General features: G+C 30.4%; 1 pseudogene; it reads right to left on the bottom strand.

Annotated features, from left to right (window-relative positions):
- Positions 1-1,550: 1,550 nt before the first annotated feature.
- LOC124418969 lies at positions 1,551-16,935 on the bottom strand (annotated as a pseudogene).
- Positions 16,936-23,909: the final 6,974 nt, after the last annotated feature.

Raw genomic sequence — 23,909 nt, 5'->3', positions numbered from 1 at the left:
AATTTAAATGTGTTATTAGTGTTTGTAAGTGAATTTTAACCTTTAAGTCATTTTCTGAAGGGGAGTTTGTATGGGGGAGAGGGTCAAATGAAGCCCGATCATTACAAAAATCGGTAGTGTCATTTAAAGTTCTATAGAACTAAGTTTTGTCGACTTTTGTTAGCATAATGGATCATTTAAATTAATTATAAGCCAAAAGGCCATATTTAGGGAGGTACGGTTGTATGGGGGCTAGTCGAAATAATGGACCGATTTTAACCATTTTAACCATTTTCATCCTTGGGCCAAAAGAAGCGTGTGTGCCAAATTTCATCCAATTATCTTGAAAATTGCGGTCTGTACCTTGCGCACAAGTTTTACATGGACAGCCAGACGGACGGACGGACATAACTTATCGACTCTGAGAATGATTCTAAGCCGATTGGTATACTTTAATGTGGGTATAGGACGAATATTTTTGTATGTTACAAACATCAGCAAAAACCCAATATACCCTCCCCACCAAAGTGGTGTAGGGTATAACAAGTAAGAGTGCTATATTCGGCTGTGCCGAATCTTTTATACCCTTCACCATAGGGTATTTTAAATATCTTTTATAAATTTTAAATTTTTTCCCGACTACATTATTATTACATCAAAAGCTAAACAAAAAGAACAACAACAACGCTAAACGAAATAAAACACAAAATACACAAGGCATCTAAACCAACAGACATCTAAACATACATAACGAAAAACACAGAAAAACAAAAATAACAACGCAAACAGCATCCAAACTAAGGGTGACAAAGCCCTATGAGCTTGGTACTCTTTTGTGTTTGTAAATGCGCTTAGCTATAGACAGTGTGTTTTCTATACACTTATATGCCCTTAACACTAGCAAAACGTTGTTGTTGTTCTTAACAGTATACAAGCAAGAGAAAAACAACAACATTTTCTATTCATTGCTGGTAAACATTGACGAGACGTAGATTTTGTTTTAGTTTATCGTAAAAAAATTGTTTTAAAAAGCACTTGGAAAAAATTTGTTTTAGTTTTAAATTTCAAACTTACATTATTCGCATAAAAATTATTGTACAATAACTCACTCTCATATAATTGAAAACGTTTTAAATACTTTTTTCTATTCATTAAAAAATATATTTGCAAAACAAAAGGGAAAATTATTTTAACAAAAAATGCAAATCATATTTTTTTGCTGTGTATTTTTTGTATGTTTGGATTCCAAACATACAAAAAAATACACAGCTGAATAAAACCAAATACATCTACACACACACGTGTACATCTTTTTCTATGTACAGTGTTTTTGTTGCTTTTTTAACAATTTTTTGATGAAATTTTCAGAGGTTGTCTCGGATTTTTGCTCATATCTCCTTTATTTACCGACCGATTTTGCTGATTTTAAATAGCGATCTTCTCGAAAGCATGTCTAATAGAATTATTGAAGATTCGGATCTCGCCTATATCTGGGGTCCTCTAAAAACTGATTTCAACAGACAGACAGACGGACATGGCTTAATCGACTCCGCTATCTATAAGGATCAAGAATATATATACTTTATTGGGTCGGAAAATTATATTATAGAAATTACAAACGGAATGACAAACTTATATATACCCTTCTCACGAAGGTGAAGGGTATAAAAATTAGGTCCAAATATCCTTCAAATGGTAAGTATATATTTGTATAGCCCCCACTAACATCCTCAAGCTCATAATTTACATTTCCTATCCGCCTTTTCATTAAAGTGTTAGCATTAAAGTTAACCGCCGGGAGCTCTGTACAAAATTTCTCCGTATAACCACCTTACGGGTAGACAAAAGTTCTTTTAAAGAAACAACAGCGTAGTCGTCAATAAACCGGCGATATTAGCCGGCCATGCCGAGAAACTGGCACCGATTTGAGAGTTGGAAATACGGAAATGGAATTAAATATTACACATTCCTGTTCCAAATAGCGTGATTTAATGGTAAATAATACTGTACTTGAGATCTTAGATTTTGCACGGATCGTGTCAATTGTATACATATTATATGCATATGTGGATCTAAATTTTCGGGATGATATATAATTAGTCTAACCATATTCTTGAGACCTACCATCACCACCTCCCAATTCGAAGAGTCTAGTTGATCGAATGTTTTCATTATGGCCTCACGAAGTTTTTCAAATCGTAGTAAAGTGGCTGGATGCAGTTCAGTCTGTACCATGTTGATTGATTGCGACTTTTGCTTAAGTGGTGCATGTAATGCTTTAAGGGGTATAGATGAAGAACCAGTACTACTATTCAATTGAACACTAGACTGAGAACTAGTTTCGGTGGTATTATATATATAGTCATGTTTGGAGAGAGGTCTTTCATAAAGTGACTCGATTAATTTAACCATAGAATTTCGTCGGGGTAAAGCTTTGATTTCTTCTATGGTAGATGAATTTGGTTTCGAACAACATTGAGGTCCATCACCCTGAGCTTTGGTATCCTCAATAATATTGCTTACTTCTTGTGTGTGTTTGAGATGTTTTCTACTTCATCCACCACAAAACTAGTATTATATCTTCTTCTATAACTACAGAATTTGCCGACTGGGTCCTTGATAGTACTGGTAGTGTATCTTCCAAATGTGTTTTTTATACTTTCGGTTTTACTCTGCAAACTTACTAAACTACAATTACGTTGAAGCTTCTCCTCTTTCTCTTGAATTTCTTCTATATGATTGACACTAACGGCATCGACCACATCTTCTAATTGTAAAACTTCTTCGCCAGTTATCCACTTTTTTGGCGATTCACTGGTCACTTCTATCATTTCTGCTACTTCACTTACGGTTCCTTCAACGGTTGTAAGCGGCGTTGTTACAATATCATTAGTTTTATTAGCTGGTTTTCAAACATCAATATCATCTTTAGAGTTTGTCTTCTCTGGCGAATCTTCCTTTAGGCTTCTACTGCCATACTGGATTAAGCAGATGCTGTTGATTTTTGTGAATACGATATTGACTTTACTGAAGGTGTTGGTGCTTTATTTGATTGCCTTTCTAAATTATTTGACTTTGGTTCAATATCCGTTTGTTCTGGTCCCTTTCCATTATTAATCGATGTCTGGGAAGATTTGTTACTTTGTATTAGAAATTTATCAACGTTAACAAAACGACGACCATTTGTTGCAGCCTGTTTTTCTATTCATTAAAAAATATATTTGCAAAACAAAAGGGAAAATTATTTTATTTTAACAAAAAATGCAAATCATATTTTTTTGCTGTGTATTTTTTTGTATGTTTGTATTCCAAACATAAAAAAATACACAGCTGAATAAAACCAAATACATCTGCACACACACGTGTACATCTTTTTCTATATACAGTGTTGTTGTTGCTTTTTTTTAACAATTTTTTGATGAAATTTTCAGAGGTTGTCTCGGATTTTTGCTCATATCTCCGTTATTTACCGACCGATTTTGCTGTTTACAGATGGACATGGCTTAATCGACTCCGCTATCTATAAGGATCCAGAATATATATACTTTATAGGGTCGGAAAATTATATTATAGAAATTACAAACGGAATGACAAACTTATATATACCCTTCTCACGAAGGTGAAGGGTATAAAAATTGTGCCGAATTTTATCACAATAGCTTAATTAACCTAGCAAAACTTTTCATTACCTAGTAATCTAGAAAGTAATATTGGAATCACTAATTACTTTTGGGGTGAATAACTAATTATTTTTGTTCGACGATGTTCAAATAATATGTACCTACTTTAAACAAATTAATAAATGGTTACTAATTTGATTACAAATAAACCTACAGATATGTTATGTGATAGCTAGTTATTTTGGGCCGACTTTGTATGTAGAAAACAAAAAATTAAAAAATTCTTCTGCCGGGATTTGGACCCAGGCATTCAGTTGTTTCCTATGTTTCTCACTCCAGCCGCTTACTCGATGCTCCATTAACATGCTGCTTCTTGTAATTTTAAGAACGGCTTTTTACAAAAATATATAAATGAATGCCATTTTGAAAAAAAAATAAAAGGTATCCAGCAGGGCTCGAACCCCCTGTTTGTTAAATGAACGACCTAGAAAATTGAGCCATAACAAATCCAAATTGTTTTGTTCTTTACCAGTAATAACCTATTCAGCTAAATGAAATAATGTGAATGATTACCAAGTAATATATGAAATAACTACTGGCTATTACCAAAAATTTCAGATGTTTTGCTGGGAATCAATGAAATATGTGAGTTTAAGTGAATTTCGGACCGATCGAGAAAAAAATGTGTATAATGGTTTTCACATAACATACCCAAGTCGAACTTTATCCCGATAACTTTATAATTCAATGAAAGTATATATGCGTATAAGTGGTCCTATTATGTACTGTATAATGAATTATATGTACATACATTTATGTCGGATAACTTTGATTATATTTTCGGATATGGTTCTATGTGGAAGTTGTAACCAATTATGGACCGATTCGGAAAAAAAAATTGTAAAGTCATTGATGCCCCCTAAAATTGTTCTACGGGTTATAAAAATAAGTCGTGCAAAAAATTAGGTCAATAGGACTACGTTAACTGGTGCGCAACGGCTCTGAAGTTGGAAGATGCATTTACAAGGGGAAAATATGCAATTTTTCAGTTTTCACAAAAGTTTTGTCATTAAACAATTTGTTTTGAATTTTGTTGTCAAAGAATCGTAATGTATACAGAATTAGCGTTACAAAAAGGTAAAAAACACAAAAATTGGTTGAAAAATGTGAAAGTTATTAAAAATTCCCCAGGCCATTATCGTGTCTCAGAGCACTTGAATTCGAAATGTGATAAAAAATAAACATATTTTTGAATATATTCTAATAAAACAATTGTATTACTTAAAATACTTATATAGTTACTTGAATATGAGTTTTTGCCCTTATAGAATAACGTAAGCCTGTTCTCAGCTATGGTCGAAAAAGTTTGATATTTTTAACGGTGGTTTCAAAATTCAAATTTTAGTTTTTTTGATACTTTGTTAAACAAATTTCAATATTTTTGGGAGAACTCATAGCGATTTATGGACAACAGATTATGGAATAAAACAGTAAAAAAATTAGGTCAATACCTCTTATAGTTTGCCTGTACCTGCAATTTGAATTCAGCGGATTTCGAGAAAAAAACATTTTTATGTAATATTTTGCAAAATTAGCCTTTTTATTATATTGTTGTGTATTTTAAATGGAACCTTTTGAAAAATTTATTAGTCCACATATTTCTAAATAAAAATCAAGAGTTTCATGCAATTTGGACGCCATTAACCCATAAACTTGAAAGTTCAAAGGTCAAGTTTTGTAATATTTGCAATTTTTGATGGAAACTAGTCGAAATTGTTTCTATTTTTAGGTAGATTATCATAAAACTTAAGAAATTTATTTATTAACAACCGATATTTACAATAATAGTGAAAAAAATGTACTAACCCTTAAACGGCCTTGGCCTATGTTTTTCCTTCATACAAGCTTGGAGCACTCTAGTATACACATTTTATTTCTATACCTTTATTTTTCAATGAAATATGCTCGTTTAAGTTATTTTCGGTAGTGGGTCTTATAATGGATCTATTGTGGCCCGATACAAATATACGATTTTATTATGATTTCTGTCCATATTGTATTATAGATATACAATTTTTATTTATATATTCCTTTGTATGGGGATATGAGAAATTTTGCTTCGATTATTATGATTTTTAACATAATTGAGTGAAAAAATAGTTTATGACAAACTTCGAATCGAATTATCCTTGGTAGTTTCTGAGAAATCTTCTAAAGAATAAAAAGCGATTTTTTTCCGAGATAGTCTGAAATTTTTATTCATAGCTTTTTAGATTGTCAACCGATTTTGATGATTTTCAATACCAAACTGCTTAAGACAACAATGAATATTTTCATTGTTTCTTTAGCTTAGTTTTAACCAGACAGACGGACATATATAAGTTGACTCTGAATGTCTTAAGGACCCAGAACATATATAATCTGTTGGGTCTCAGTTGATGTATCTTGGTGTTACACACGGAATGACAAAGTTATATATACTCTATCAACACTGATAGTGGTAGAGGATATAAATAAAAACTATTCGAAACCAGTGGGGTTTGAAAAAAGAACGGTTAATATATTTTTTGGAATAAACACATTTTATATCAATTGTCAAATTGTGACACAATCCAAGTTATTTATTTACCTTGAACACTTGGTAAAGCTGTGATAATATTTCTATGAATATTACACAAGTTTTGTAATCAGAAAACTAGTAATGAATGATTGACGAATAATAAACCATTTTTATACAAATTATATAAACCTTTGGCCTACAATCCAAATCTATATTATGGCCTTTAATGTGCATTAGTGCCTTTCTATGTGTGAAATACTAAATTCAGATACAATTACTGACATAAGAATTATTTGAAATTGTTTTTCTATGATCATGAACTACATGATGTTACTGTCTTGTTAACACACATTCTAATGAAATGTAGTTCAAATAGTAAACATTCGTGCAACAACAACTATGTATATTACGTGAGATATGAAAACGAACTCAATTTGTACATTAAGCATATGAAGACATTAATTGTAGAAGGCACGTTTTAACTTTACATTTTCCACAAAACGAGCCCGTACGTAAAGAATGAAGAAAAAAACTAGTATTTTACAAACACTAAAATCCTAACATTCCAGCAGTTTTTCGAGGAGTCTACGTGGTACTTATTTGGCCGAATTTTTATTTCAAATATTAAAATAATGCACAGGCGAATTAAGTCGTTACTTTAGATTATCTAAGTAATTTAGACCTTATTTTTGTACCGCACCTTAATACACTATATCCTAGAAAATAAACTTTATACATATATCAAACTGCGGGGTTTATTTATTAATGTTTGCATAATGTTTAGCAACTGAGTTTTTAAAGATGTTAAGATTCACCTATAGTTGATAAATTCAAATAGAGTATTAAACAAGTCAGAGTGCTATATTCGGCTGTGCCGAATCTTATATACCCTTCACCACAGTGTATTTTAAACATCTTTTATAAATTTTAAATCTTTTCCCGACTACATTATTATTACATCAAAAACTAAACAAAAAGAACACCAACAACAATAAACGAAATAAAACACAAAATACACAAGGCATCTAAACCAACAGACATCTAAACATACATAACGAAAAACACAGAAAAACAAAAATAACAACGCAATGACGCCAACAGCATCCAAACCAAGGGTGACCAAGCCCTATGCACTTGGTACTCTTTTGTTTTTGTAAATGCGCTTAGCTATAGACAGTTGTTTAATTCAAGTTGTATATTGTACCTACTAAAGTGTAGTAACAGTGATTGTGAACAGATCTTTGCAGCAAGTCATAAGTTTATGTTCTCTATAAAAAAATCAAAACAAATACACATAACAATGTCAAAAGATAAAAAATCAAAAAATATTAAATTAATTAAATATGCGAAATAATCCAAATTAATTTCTTTGAATTTTCAATTCTTTTGTTTTCTTTATTCCTCATTTTAAACTAATAAATAAACTGTTTTTAATAAAATTTTAGTTTATTTGTTTTTCTAAACAGCTGTTTGTTTTTGATTTCAGTGTTACCACTTTATTGTTTTTATCCTAAAATCGTTTGAATTTTTGTTTATATGTTGAAATAAACAATTGGCAACACTAAAATTTCTTACAACATTCTAAAAACATATGAAAAATTGTCGTATGAGTTGTATAGAGCTTTTGCATAGAAAATACCAACAACATTGTAATAACTATTGTAGCAGCTGCTGACATACAACGCATACAACGCTACAATATCGATTGTGAATTTAACAAGTGTGTTTTCTATACACTTATATGCGCTTAACACTAGCAATACGTTGTTTTTGTTCTTAACTGTATACAATCAAGAGTAAAACAACAACACTTTCGTATTCATTGCTGCTAAACATTGACGAGACGTAGATTTTGTTTTTGTTTATCGTAAAAAAATTGTTTTAAAAAGCACTTGGAAAAAATTTGTGTTAGTTTTAAATTTCAAACTTACATTATTCGCATAAAAATTATTGTACAATAACTCACAATCTACTATCATATAATTGAAAACGTTTTAAATACTTTTTTCTATTCATTAAAAAATATATTTGCAAAACAAAAGGCAAATGCAGGCCTATATTAATAAAATCATCAGTATGATAAAGTCTAGTACGGAACTTGGTTTTGCAGTTTTTTGTCGAAATACGAGTATATTAAACATAATTATGAACTAAAAGGACTTTTTGGCGTGTTCAGTTGTATGGGACTAGGTGAAATAATGGACCGATGTTAATTTTCAATAAACTTCGTCTCCGGAACCATAAATAATCATGTGCCTTGTGCGACCTATAGTTTGATCACAATGTTTACAAGCCCTATTCAGGGATTCAGTTGTATAGGGGCTAAGTGAAATAATGAACTGATCTTAACCATTTTCAATATGCCTCGTCGCTGGGACAATAGAAGATCATGTACATGTAAATTTCATTAAATTATCTTCAAAATTGCGACCCATACAATGTTTACATGGACGAACGGCCAGGCGGACGGACCTAGCTAAATCGACTCATAAATGTTTCTAAACCGACTGGTATACTCTAAATGGGTATAGGACCAATATTATTGTGCGTTACCAACATCAGCACAATTTACCCTCCTCACAAAAGTGGTGTAGGTTATAATAAATATCAAGTTCTGAAATCGAACGTAAGCAGTTTTTATAATCTCATACTCTTCCATGCGAACTAATAATTATAACAAAACCGAATTCAATTATCCGAACATCAATTTCCAAAATTTTCTCTGAAAAAATTTGGAATTTTACATAAATATATATTAGTTTTTCAAAATAATATAATCGTACTATTTATTGACAATTTTATGTACATTCAGAACAAGCTAATCTGCCTTTACTGGCATTACTCAGATTTGTATCTTGATAATTAATACTTGTATTCGACTGTTAATAAAGGAATACCCACCATCAAGATATTGTAAGATATTGATGCCAAGGATGGAAAAAGAGATTTTGTTTCAGTATCAACAAATATTTCAGAGAGTACTGTTTTGGATCTCAAAATACTTAGGTTCGGTTGATAGGACGATGTGTACTACATCAAATCCGAAAAAATGCACCTAGGCCACAATCGGGCCTGTTGTGCGCTCTTTATCATGAAAAAAATAACTGAACTGTGTTAGTCAGGAATGTTATTTCCGGAATAACATCACTTCCAAGATACTTGGATCTATCTTCGACGAATGCCAGGCAATGGCAAAGAAAGTGCTCCAGAGTTTCAGTGTCCTCTCCACATGCTCTCCATACGTCTGAATCCACACGTCCAATTTTGCATAAATGTGTTCGTAATCCTGTGTGTCCACTCAGAACACGTACTATTATACTAACTTCAGACTTGCTATTTTTGAGGAGATTTTTTGTCTTGCTATCATCAGGGATACCCCATAGGATTAGCGTGGTTATACCCACTGTTTCATTAGGTCTTATGGGATTCTATCACCCATATTTTAGTTCAGCTTTTGTTGCGTCAAATGGTTTTGCGTTTGTCAGTGTAACTGCCTTGAGCCCCCTTCCCTTTAAAACTATTACATTCGCTCTTTCGTTACAGACTACTCCCGAGTGGGCTGGTACCCATATTATGTGAACCTTGCCTCTGGGAGAGTATTCAGTTAAAGCTTTCTTACAATCCAAAGTATTAAAATTTTATTTTTTTTTTTGCTAAAAGTTTGTAATTTCTGAAATGTGTTTATACATTTTAAAGTTGGAATGGGCGTTATATGTTGATATGGTGTCCGTCCTTCAATGTTAATACCTTTGATATAATTTGATGAAAATACAAATATTACCACGAAATTGTACTTTGTAAAATGTTATATTTAAAGCACTCATGTCGCGTTTTCTCAAAACTCAGGGCATAATATCTCAGATTCCAGATGTGATGGAGAATATGAAGTAATATTCATATACCACTAAAGTTGTATAGGGTAAAAAAATTATTTTACCAGACAAATTTACTACCGGTTAAACGATAATCGGATATTGAGATTGTAGCCCTGAAAGTATCAAATAAGACTCGGGAGTATCACGGTACTTTTGCACATCAAATAGTATCAAAAAAGTATCATCGTACCAACTTTGCCATCCCTGATTGATACTAGATTTTTTCGGACGAGGTCCTATTAGGTCTTCTGGTCTCATTTTTTGTCAAAATTTGCAGCTCTTCTAACTCGCGTTTTTAACACATCGAAATGTCTGTAAGTTGAAAACTTACAGACATTTCGATGTGTTAAAAACGAAATGAATAAATCAATTTATATGTACATGAGCATGGAATCATTCCACTTAAAAAAAACTTTCAAATATGTTTAAAACTAGCTAAGCTGAATTTTGTTTTGCATAAATCAGAAATAAAATAAGATCGTAATTTGCAAATTTATGAAAATTACGGCTTAAAAGAGATAATAAAATCAATTTTTTTGAAGCAAATACCGAGATTTATTTTGAAAAATTCCGGGATTTTCGGGATTGGCATCCATAGTTATGACCGTACCATTACACTCGTCAGATATAGTATTACATAGTATTAGCCTGAAGCGGTGAGAAATATCAGGATATCAATAAGCTTAGATCCAAAAATCTCACCAAGGTTAGATATAAAGTAACTGACAAGAAAATGGCTTCTTTTACCGAATAAAGCAGGACATTCGTAGAAAGGATGGTATACCGTTTCATCCGTTCCCCTGTAGTAACCCTACTTGCATATTTGCCTAGCACCCAGTGTCTCGTTATTACTGCTACAATATCGATACATCGGAATCTTGTGCGTTCCTCATTAAAAGGGGGCCATAATATATTGGTCCCATTACATGTGTCTAGGTTATTCCTCCTATGTCCAGCCTTTTGAAGATAGAATCTGAGGATACTACTCTTGATAAATAAATACTGGCAATCTTCAAATTTGGCCATGGCTACCATTCAAGGTCTTCTACATAAAAACGCTTAAACGCACATAACTCATTACCAGGGCAACCAAAAAATGCTAAAACATGTATGAATGTATAGTCGGGCAACGCCGACCATATGATATTCTACACCAGTATGTTAAAAATTATTTTTTTTAAAAATAACTGTTATGACTTTTATCATAAAAGTCACAAAATAATTATATTTTTTTTAGCAGAAATAAAAGTTATTTCTTGACTTTTATTTTTTCGAGCAGAAATAAAAGTTATTTGTCGACTTTTACTTTTTTGAGCAGAAATAAAAATTATTTTTTTCGGTCTTAATATTAAGACCTGGAATTTTGCAAAAAGTTGAGACCTTTGCTTATGAAGACTACTTAAGACATCCTTAACACCTCTGACCTTTTTTAAGTTATGCTTGACTTAAGGGCGTTTTAAAGAAGAAGAGATTTCCATACTACTACGTCAATAACAAGTTATTCCGTTTCTTCTGGTGTTTCATTGTTTTCCTATGTTTTATAAAAATTTAAATACATATGTATGTATATCAGTTTATGCATTGGCATAAATTAGGAAATAATTACAGTCTTATTCATAATAAAAATTTAGCATGTAGTTTATTTTATAGATGATACTGAAGAACCTTTTTATACTGAAAAAGAAAATCATCAAACTTATCAGAATGATGTTGAAAATGAAAAGATAGATTCGATACTCTATATTAGGAACAGTTCTTAAATCTTTGATTTTGTTTCGAATTTTCCCACCCAGAACTAGTGCTAGGGAAGCTTTAGAGATGTTATGAACCATCTTTAGAACTGTTCTGAAACTGGTTATACTTGCAGCCGTTACACAACTTCCTTTTTTAGAACAAATTCTTCCTTGGTTGTATTGAATTTTATAATAATATGGATATACAAAAATAATTTATTTTATTAATTTAATTTTATTAAAAACAAATAATTAAAACTAATTCAACAATTCATAAATTTGTACTTTGTGGAAAATAATATTTTCTAAAACGAAATATTTGTTTACGATTAATAAAAAATAATATAAATCCATGTTTAATATTCGAAAAGCGGAACACTACTCGTTAATTCGAATTTTCATTATAAAAAAATTACAAAGATCAATAAAATCTTAAAAAATCTTTATCCCAGAAACCAAAGTATACCTTTCTAAAGGATTGATTAAGCGTCTCTTAATCTTGACTCGGACTCTTTACAATATTTACATCATATGAAGTTAGTTTTCTCCATCAATCCTTTGGAAAAATATACTTTGATCTTTGGATTAAACATTTTTTTTGGCATGTGCTTTAATCAAAAAAAAAAAAAAAAAAAATGTAGGGACTGGCACCTAATAAAATTTGGCATCTTTTAATAAGTGGTTGAACTTTTAAAAATCGTCTGAAATACTTCGATATTGAAATTTCTTTAACTTTTCAATTTCTAGTTTTAATTTTTCCATCTTCAGTCCTTGTTCCTCAATTAATTGTAAGTTTATTATTTCATTTTTCTTTGGTTTTCTTCCATAAATTTCATTTCCAATTCTTTTTGTTTTATACTGACATCAGGTAATTTTATTCTTTTGGAATTCTCATCGAACTTTTCGCTTTTTGTATTTTTTTTTTTTGGCTTTATATTTTCCAAATTAATTTCTTCGCAATCAAAAATTTCGTTACTGAAATTGATTTCCACTTGTGGATTAGATTTGATCAATTTTAAAGGGTATTTCAACATTTATTGAATTGCTATCATATATGTTTTTGTCGATTTCAAAATGTTTAGGTAATCGACAAATTAGCTCTTCCTCGACGCTATTTAGAGGCTTAGAAGCTGGACCACCACCTGTCTTCTTTGTTTGCCGGAGATAGGCAGAATTTTTTGTCTTTGCTAGGGACTTTGTTTTCCTCCACTGGTTCTGAATCTGCTCAATAGATCTTTTGTTTTTTTGAAACTTTATTAAATAAATTGTGTACAGTATTCCAAGCCTCTCTTTTTATTTTATTGGTGTTAGTATCGATCCTTGCATTTTCAATAACTTCCAACTTGTCCAATACAAGGATAGTAAATCCTAAAAATACACCGTATAAAAACTAATGTGTGCTGGTATAATTTAAACCTACCTTTTCTTCTTGTTCCCAATTCACTGATCTTTTAGTAGTTTGTCCATTTTATTTCATTTAAATTTTTTTTTTAATTATTTTAAATATATTTTTGCAATATGAGGGGAAAACACAAATGTAAATGTCAAAATCAGAGTTGATTGTTTTTACATAATGTTGCCATTTCTTTAAGTTCAGTATGGCATCGCAAAATTTCAGAGTTGTAATATAACTACTTAGTTGACATTTTAAAATTTATTATGAATAAACTTCATGCTAACAATATTCTAAGCCTAACCAATATTCTAGCAAGCAGCTCGTTGTTTGTGATGTATAAACTGCTGCCAACTTTTTATTATGAATAAGGCTGTTAAATTTTATGAATTAGTAAACGTAACCTACCTTTTCCATGTTTTGAATTTGCAGCAAGAGTTGTTTTAAATGTTTTTTGCAGCTTCTTTTTTTGTGGACGTTAACAAACGTCTAAATCGAGGATCTAAAAATAATGCTGCATAAATGGTATCATTCTCAAGCAAAATTGATTGTCTAGATTCTATTTTAACTAAGAGTTTTTTACTATCTGCTATCTGTCTATATTTTTTAGTTTAAAAATTAACTTCATCCTAAAACTAATTGGGATTTTTGTAATTTTAGAGTTAACTCGTGTACCGGCTGTAAAACAGACACAATGTTTTCTATTGTTATCCACTGGTTGTTGCTCAGTAAGTCAGAAGTTGAAAGATGGGTTAGGCAAAATTTTTTCAATCCTAAAATACATTTTAGCATGTTGTATGTGGAATTCCATTGAGTCACTACATCCAATTGTGGTTTTGGGATACCACAATTTAGTATTTTATACCTAAAAGTAGTCATATTTAAATAAGTGTAACTTTTGTGCGTATCTTACCGAAACGATGGAGCTCCCCAGCAAAATATTTGCTTACAAATTCACTAGAAAAATCACCAGAACTCATCGAGTTAAGTACTTACAATTCTACTAGGAAAAGTACTTTTTCTTGTTTGAGAAGTTCCAAAAGTAAGTCAATATTATTTGGTTGAAAATAAGTTGTTTTTTAGTAGAGTTATTTATAGAATATTTATGAAAAAATAAAAATAAAAAGACGACACAGACTGGGGTTGAACTCAGTACCTTCCGTCTACCAGTTGAAAAAAAAAATTTGTTTTTGTTTCGACATGATCATCATCATTACTTTTAAATATTTTTTCAACCTTTTTAAACATTTCGCTATGATTTTTTTTGTAAATGTCTTTTTAAATTAGTTGAATAGTTGCTTATTTTTTCCACAAGATTTTCAACGAAAAATTCGCGCAAATAATAATTATGTTTACGACCCATATTGACAGAAACTCATTTAATTAACTATGCAAAAATATAATACAAATAAGTCGAAACAGTAAAAAATTTTAGTAACAGGGTTGTTAAATAATTGCATTAAGCGCAGTTTCAAGAAAAAAATTACATATACATATGTATGTCAATTTCTTTATTTTAATGCAAAAAAATAAAATAAAATTTCTTATTTAAACAAGTAAGAGTGCTATATTCGGCTGTGCCGAATCTTATATACCCTTCACCACAGTGTATTTTAAACATCTTTTATAAATTTTAAATTTTTTCCCGACTACATTATTATTACATCAAAAGCTAAACAAAAAGAACAAGAAGAACAACGCTAAACGAAATAAAACACAAAATACACAAGGCATCTAAACCAACAGACATCTAAACATACATAACGAAAAACACAGAAAAACAAAAAATAACAACGCAATGATTCCAACAGCATCCAAACCAAGGGTGCCCAATCCCTATGCGCTTGGTACTCTTTTGTTTTTGTAAACGCGCTTAAGCTACGTTCAGACCTGTAAAATATTTGGTCCAAATATTTGTTATAAAATATTTATAAAGTTGTGTCAAACAAATGCAATATTTATTTCATGTAATCAAACAAAATTTCGTATGACAAATTGAAAAAAATTTAATCGAGATAAAAAAACAAATTAAACCAAAAACTTAAATTGATACTAATATGTATGTACATAAATGAAAATTTATTGCTACTCGGTGAAGTACAAGTCTTGATAGGGGTAAAATTTTTTTTTCAATTTTACAAAAAAAAAAAATAATAATAAAATAAAAGTTAATGCTAACTCAATTACTAACAAATCAGTTTCCCAAGTAGAATTTTCAATAAAATTATAAAAACATTCGAAAAGTCGCTATCACAAAGCAGATTAAATACAAACCCTGGTGCAGAGTTTAATCTGAAATAAGCAACTAAAACATTTAAAAAAATTAGGTCCAAATATCCTTCAAATGGTAAGTATATATTTGTATAGCCCCCACTAACATCCTCAAGCTCATAATTTACATTTCCTATCCGCCTTTTCATTAAAGTGTTAGCATTAAAGTTAACCGCCGGGAGCTCTGTACAAAATTTCTCCGTATAACCACCTTACGGGTAGACAAAAGTTCTTTTAAAGAAACAACAGCGTAGTCGTCAATAAACCGGCGATATTAGCCGGCCATGCCGAGAAACTGGCACCGATTTGAGAGTTGGAAATACGGAAATGGAATTAAATATTACACATTCCTGTTCCAAATAGCGTGATTTAATGGTAAATAATACTGTACTTGAGATCTTAGATTTAGCACGGATCGTGAATTTGGTTTCGAACAACATTGAGGTCCATCACCCTGAGCTTTGATATCCTCAATAATATTGCTTACTTCTTGTGTGTGTTTGAGATGTTTTCTACTTCATCCACCACAAAACTAGTATTATATCTTCTTCTATAACTACAGAATTTGCCGACTGGGTCCTTGATAGTACTAGTAGTGTATCTTCCAAATGTGTTTTTATTATACTTTCGGGTTTACTCTGTAAACTTACTAAACTACAATTACGTTGAAGCTTCTCCTCTTTCTCTTGAATTTCTTCTATATGATTGACACTAACGGCATCGACCACATCTTCTAATTGTAAAACTTCTTCGCCAGTTATCCACTTTTTTGGCGATTCACTGGTCACTTCTAACATTTCTGCTACTTCACTTACGGTTCCTTCAACGGTTGTAAGCGGCGTTGTTACAATATCATTAGTTTTATTAGTTGGTTTTCAAACATCAATATCATCTTTAGAGTTTGTCTTCTCTGGCGAATCTTCCTTTAGGCTTCTACTGCCATACTGGATTAAGCAGATGCTGTTGATTTTTGTGAATACGATGTTGACTTTACTGAAGGTGATGGTGCTTTATTTGATTGCCTTTCTAAATTATTTGACTTTGGTTCAATATCCGTTTGTTCTGGTCCCTTTCCATTATTAATCGATGTCTGGGAAGATTTGTTACTTTGTATTAGAAATTTATCAACGTTAACAAAACGACGACCATTTGTTGCAGCCTGTTGTTGTAGTTGACTAGGGAGTTTTTTTATATAAGTGCTATTTTTTATATAAGTGCCATCTAGATGAGTGGTACAAAACTACCTAGTCAACTACAGCAACATCAACAACAATTGTTGAAATCTTTATGTTGAAGATTTTCCGACATTTCGAAATTCTCTTAAGGATTTGTCTACAATACGACGTACACTACCATTGTCTACACTAATTCGCTCCACAGCCTCTCTACAAGTTTGTTGTCGAGTTTGAGTTCCACCAGCTTGTTCTTCGAATGGAAATGTCATATTATTATCCTCTTGTTCTACCTGTGATGGAATATCCCCTACACTACGTACTAAAGGCATTGCGAAAATCAATAAAAGTAATCAAACAAAATTTCGTATGACAAATTGAAAAAAATTTAATCGAGATAAAAAAACAAATTAAACCAAAAACTTAAATTGATACTAATATGTATGTACATAAATGAAAATTTATTGCTACTCGGTGAAGTACAAGTCTTGATAGGGGTAAATTTTTTTTTTTTAATTTTACTCAATTAATAACAAATCAGTTTCCCAAGTAGAATTTTCAATAAAATTATAAAAACATTCAAAAAGTCGTTATCACAAAGCAGATTAAATACAAACCCTGGTGCAAAGTTAAATCTGAAATAAGCAACTAAAACATTTAAAAACAAGTAAGAGTGCTATATTCGGCTGTGCCGATCACATTACAGCCAACAAATATTTGATAAAAAACGTCAAATATTTGATAGGTGTGAACGTACCTTTAGCTATAGACAGTGTGTTTTCTATACACTTATATGCGCTTAACAATAGCAATACGTTGTTGTTCTTAACTGTATACAAGCAAGAGTAAAACAACAACACTTTCGTATTCATTGTTGGTAAACATTGACGAGACGTAGATTTTGTTTTTGTTTATCGTAAAAAAATTGTTTTAAAAAGCTCTTGGAAAAAATTTGTGTTAGTTTTAAATTCTAAACTTACATTGTTCGCATAAAAATTATTGTACAATAACTCACAATCTACTATCATATAATTGAATACGTTTTAAATACTTTTTTCTATTCATTAAAAAATATATTTGCAAAACAAAAGGGAAAATTATTTTATTTTAACAAAAAATGCAATTCATATTTTTTTGCTGAATAAAACCAAATACATATACACACACACGTGTACATCTTTTTCTATATACAGTGTTGTTGTTGCTTTTGTAACAATTTTTTGGTGAAATTTTCAGAGGTTGTCTCGGATTTTTGCTCATATCTCCGTTATTTACCGACCGATTTCGCTGATTTTAAATAGCGATCTTCTCGAAAGCATGTCTAATAGAATTATTGAAGATTCGGATCTCGCCGATATCTGCGGTCCTCAACAGACAGACGGACACGGCTTAATCGACTCCGCTATCTATAAGGATCCAGATTATATATACTTTATAGGGTCGAAAAATTATATTATAGAAATTACAAACGGAATGACAAACTTATATATACCCTTCTCACGAAGGTGAAGGGTATAAACCCGAACTGAGGCACTAAGAATTATTGAACCATAGAAAAATAAATAGAAGTGTTACTGAGAGTAAGAAATATTACTCTCACACATGTACAAGTTCTGTGTGAATTTAATACACTTGTATGAGTCTTATTATTTTTGTTTACATAATATAACAAAAATATGAAAGTACAAAATGTATCCGAATACATCATACCCTACCACATTGCGAGTAAGTTGCAATAAGTTATATAGTAGTTTTTAATCTAGGAATTATATTTAAGAGATTCGTATTTACTTAATTGATAAATGTACTGCTCAATATAACAATTTACAGTAACATTTTCGTATATATAAATTTTTTTTAGTCGAATTTTGTAAAGATCCTATTCTTGTATAGCATATACCGCTTCTAAAGTCTTATTTTATTGACGGATAACATCATTGCATTGACGCAAGTGTTACTAACTTCAATATATAATCAAAATGCCGTTTCCAAAAGTGTGGTGTAGGGTGTATTTAAACTGCATTTGGGATGCATTGAAATTAACAATAATCTTTTATACTAAGCGTTATTTCAAGCATTTACACAATTCCTATGGCCCAATAGCCCCTGCTTCAGCAATAAACATTGTTAAAAGTTGTGTTTTTGCCACAAAAATATTGAAAACATTTTTAGAAAAAAACGACATTTTCAATTGTATTTATTTTTTTAATATTATTTTCAAGTGTCAATATTGGTCCAACCCAGCAAACACAACGAGTTTATTTCAAATTTAAAATAATTTTTAATTAAAATCGTTCTTGAATTGTTTAACTGAAATTTAATAAAAATAACTAATTAAAATCATTATTACATAAAATATCGAAATTTAATATAAAAAAAATATAAAAATTCTTAAACGATAGAGTTTGTGTTTGTGGGGTTATATATTTTTCAACTAAAACACTCTCACGACTTAGGTTTTTGACAGCAGACTTAGGTTCTGTCACTCTCAGTTTCATTTCTATGTATACCTATTCTATGTATTTAACATTCAAATTTTGATAGTACATGTTAAAATATGTTATTATTTTTATTCAACGAGGTTCGCAAATAACTAGTAACAAATAAATCTACAAACATAAAATAAAATCCTCAGACAGGATTTGAACCCAGGCGATCCAGTTGCTTTCTGTGTTTCTCACTCCAGCTCCTTACTGAATGCTCTATTGTCAAGCAGTTTTATTAACAGCCATAAAATTTTCAAAAGTAAGTCATAAGTTTCCAAACAACCAAAATATAACTTTTATTTTTGTTCGAAAAAATAAAAGTCAATAAATAACTTTTATTTCTGCTCGAAAAAATAAAAATCAAAAATAACTTTTATTTATGATCGAAAAAATAAAAGTCAAGAAATAACTTTTATTTCTGCTCGAAAAAATAAAAGTCAAAAAATAACTTTTATTTCTGCTCGAAAAAATAAAAGTCAAAAAATAACATTTATTTTTGCTAGAAAAAATAAAAGTTGTAAATTTAAAAAGCATATAAGTTTTTAAAAATATAACTCAAGGCGATCACAACGGTATATTTGACTTTGTTCTCCGATGATTTCTAGTGGTTGCTTTTTTTCATTAAAAATTCAAGAATAATTATTATTTTCGGTCCCTGCGAAAAAATATTATTGCTGTGAGCAACCCTCAAAAGTTAGAGTGCTATTTTAAATTGGAGTCAGCTACAAATATTACAAATATTTTAAGTAAAAATGGAAAAGGCAATTCAAAAACTGATATAAAAGTCGTTTTGTGCATTGTTATGGTGAATTATATAAACCATTTTTATACAAATTTAAAATATTTTGTTTTAATTTTGAAAAACGGAATTATTTAAAAACAAACAGCTAAGCCAGAAATATTTTCTGACGCCTGTTATTTTTAATACGGCTGCCAGTTAAAAAAAAAAACAAACAAAATTTTCTTCCTTTTATTATACCCTCCACCACCATCAGTGGTGATAGAGGGTATATATAAGTCTGTAAAACCAAGAAATATTCATCTGAGACCCAACAAAGTATATATATTCTGGATCCTTATTAAGAATGAGTCGATTAAGATATGTTTGTCTGTCTGGTTAAAACACGCTCACGTTAAAACTAAGCCAAACGAATAGACCAAATTCAAACTGCTTATTATTCTAAGCAGTTTGGTATTGAAAGTGGGCAAAATCGGTTCTCACCGGCAAAAGTTATGAATCAAAATTTAAAACAACCTCGGAAAAATAAGCATTTTTTGAACATTCTGATGTAATTTTCTCGAAAACTATGCAAGATAATTCTATTAAAATCACCACAAATTCATTTCTACACAAGAGCCTGATTTCTGCTGAAAATTGCTAGCATCGGTCCACAATTTCATATACCTCCTACACAAAAGTACATATTCCCGAAAAATGGGTTTTTTGTTAATAACTTCCATCACATTGTCGATATCTTCACAAAATTTTACAAATTATAATCTTATGCCAATGGAATTCATTCAGAAGAAAATTAGTTTGGATTGGTCCATAACTAGACATAGCTCCCATATAAGGTCCCCTCCCGAAAAGCACTTAAACGCACATAATTCATTACCAAATTAAGATATAAAATTTTGTTAAAGTATTTCTCATATGCACAAAAATATTACGAATAACTCATTACTAAACTTAGATATCCATATAAAATTTGGTACAGGTATTTCATATATGCACAGAAATATTACTGAAAATTTTTTTCCGATCAGTAAATAACTGGTCATAGCTCCCATACAAGGTCCCCTCCCGAAAATCACTTAAACATACATAACTCATTAACAAATATTTATATCCATAATATAATGTATGTATATAAGGGCAAAAATATTGCTCTTTAATACTTACATAAATTGCACTATAAAATTGTTTTACGATCGGTCCATATATCGTCATAGCTCTCATACTAGGTCCCCTCTAGAAAATCACTTAAATTCACAATATTCAATACCAAATAATGATATAGATAAAGAATTTTAAAAATTGTATTTTTATCTATATAATTAATAGGCAAAGCGATTTTTTCTGGCCCCTTTTGCTCTTACATCCGATTTTGGCAAAATTTATATAATTTTAAATCATTTTCTTCGGAGATGTACACAGTATATACATATATTAAAAAGATCGGTGCAGAATCTTGGGAGCTATAAGCATTTAAAGTTGTTACTAACACATAAAAGCTAAAGTCACACGTACGTATGCTTGAACAAAAAAAAAAAAAAAACAAAGCAAGAAACAAAACAAAAAGTAAACAACACAGCTTCTGCAAAAAAAGAGGAGAGTATATCTGATGGTGTTTTGCTTTGATTAGTATAACTTTTAAATATATTTGTAAGTGTAAGAAATCCAGTGATGCCACATACAATCTAAATAAATATTAAATTTTTATCTGTACTCATTTTACTAAATATGAATACATATTTTTATAATCTGAATTTTTAATTTAATTTCGATTAGGGAGGCAGAGCTCCCTTTATGTACTCTAGTATACATAATTGGACATAGCTCCCATACAAAGTCCTTTTACTAAAATCTCTTTACTCACATTACTCATTACCAAATAAAGCTATTGAGAGATTTTTTCACGATCGGTTTATACAGAAAATCACTCAAACACACATTACTTGTTACTAGAAATTTAGCTTAAATAATCATTTAAGATCGGTCTATATTTGATCATATCTCTAATACTAGGTCCAGCCCCTAAAAACGCTTTAATCGTATTTAACTAATTGCATTATCAATTCGTGTAGAACTAAATTATTTATGTATTTTGAAAATCCTTAAATCATTCACACACATGCATATATGAAAATTACTAAATATCACTAAGCGCTATAAAAATGTGAAGAAAAAATGAGTTTGTAATGTTCAATAAATCTCGGAATTGTAAAAGATTTAAATCTTGGCATTTTTCTATTTAAGACATGAGAAAACTCATTTCAATATATACTTGATAAATTAGAAATGTATTAATATAAATGTAGCTGGTGGAGGGTATTTAAGATTCGGCCCAGTCGAATATAGCATTCTAACTTGTTCAGTTTTCTTTAATACGTCTGTTTAATAACTAAAGTTCTTACTAATTTTTACAAAAATATTTGAAATTTGCATTGAAATTCAAAACCATGTTGTGATAATTTGTAAAAATTTTTTGTTAATGAACAGACGTAATAGAGCCTTGGTTATGTGAGAACATACAAAATAGGACCTTTTGGTACTTTTTCGTTCTTTAAAATGTACTTTTTGCATTTTCTACAATGTTGAAAGAACATGAAATTGGGTATGTAGAGCTCTGATGATGTTGACAAATTTGACAAATAAATAGTCGTAGTCTCTTGTGCAGTGGTATTTATCGGATGTCACATAATCTTAACTCATTTGTCAAACGCGGCTTAACCTTTGAAATAACAAAATGATCTGAATTAGGTTCAAAAATAATTTACAGTTTACATTTTGGTATCTTTTATATCTTATAGTTTTGTTAAAACGAGATCCAGATGTTGCGTGTTATGTTTTCTTTTATAATTTTGTCATAACGCAAAAGAGAGTCTCTAGATTATTTTCCGTTTTTTTATCAGAATTGGCGAATTTGATGAAAGTAGTTTAAATTCTTTCATAAACGTTAAAAACTGTGTGTAAATAATTTTAGGTTTAAGATATCTTTTGGGATTGTAGTTCAGCTCCATCGAATATTTTATTGATTTTTTTTATCTAAACCATTTAAGAATTCTAATTATAGTTTATATAAAAAGTCGACTTAAAAATCTAATTTTTTGGCAACACCCAAAATTAATACAACATTATTTATTTATTTTCCTGTGTCACTATATGAATTTGAAATGAAAACAAAAAATGCACAAATCTACAAATTTTGTTTCTTTTATGGCCAAATAACTTAAAAGGTGTTGCTAGCTTTTGCATCTTTTGTGTTGATTCTCTGCGTCAGTGTTTTTTCTTTTTTTGTTACTTCCACAATGAAAAAAAATTAACTGTTAAATGTTTGAGTTGCTAAATGTTTTTTGAACAAAACCAACAGAGAGAAGGTGAAATGTTTCCTGCTGTTGCACACGATTAAGCAAACTTGTGTCGGAAACATTGAAAATCAATTAATATCCTTATGCTTCGAGGTATCGTTAAAATCTTTTATGTATTGAGCTAAAGCTACAAAAAACACATTTGTGCAATTCACAATTTATGGTAAAAGTTGTATGTTGAATAAAATTCAATTAAACATCTTAAAATTTAAAAAAGTCAGTTCTTCATCCCTAATGTATTAGTATGACAAAAGAACATACATTGGAATACTGTTAAATTATATTTTTAAGTATAATATTTATAAAACCAAACTTTTTTTGAATTTTTGGAATAAATACGTAAATTTAATAGAACTTGAACTCTTCTTCTTTTTTCTTATCAAAATTAACTCATTTAAGTGTAAAATGATTACAATTTCAAAAAAAATTTTAAGGTCTTTTTCATCCAATGGGTAGGCTTGAGAACGGTCTACCATTCAATGAAGAACTCAGGTGGCAATTTTTGTACATTGGATTTGACCGGTGCATACACAAGCACTTTGCTGAAGTACTCGAGCTTCTAATCTCTGACCATTGGATGGCCTCTGTTGATTCGACAACAGCACCTAGAGATGTAACCGGTGGGCCGAAGTACGAATCCTTCAAATAAGCCGAAGACTTATTTGAAGGGACACACTGTGGTAATTCTGATATGAACAGAGTATACTCTGAACATATCTGGACAAGGA

Source organism: Lucilia cuprina, chromosome 3, assembly GCF_022045245.1.
Source record: "Lucilia cuprina isolate Lc7/37 chromosome 3, ASM2204524v1, whole genome shotgun sequence".
NCBI lineage: Eukaryota > Metazoa > Arthropoda > Insecta > Diptera > Calliphoridae > Lucilia > Lucilia cuprina.
Note: the sequence above shows the minus strand (reverse complement) of the source record. Positions and strands in the feature narration are given on the sequence as shown.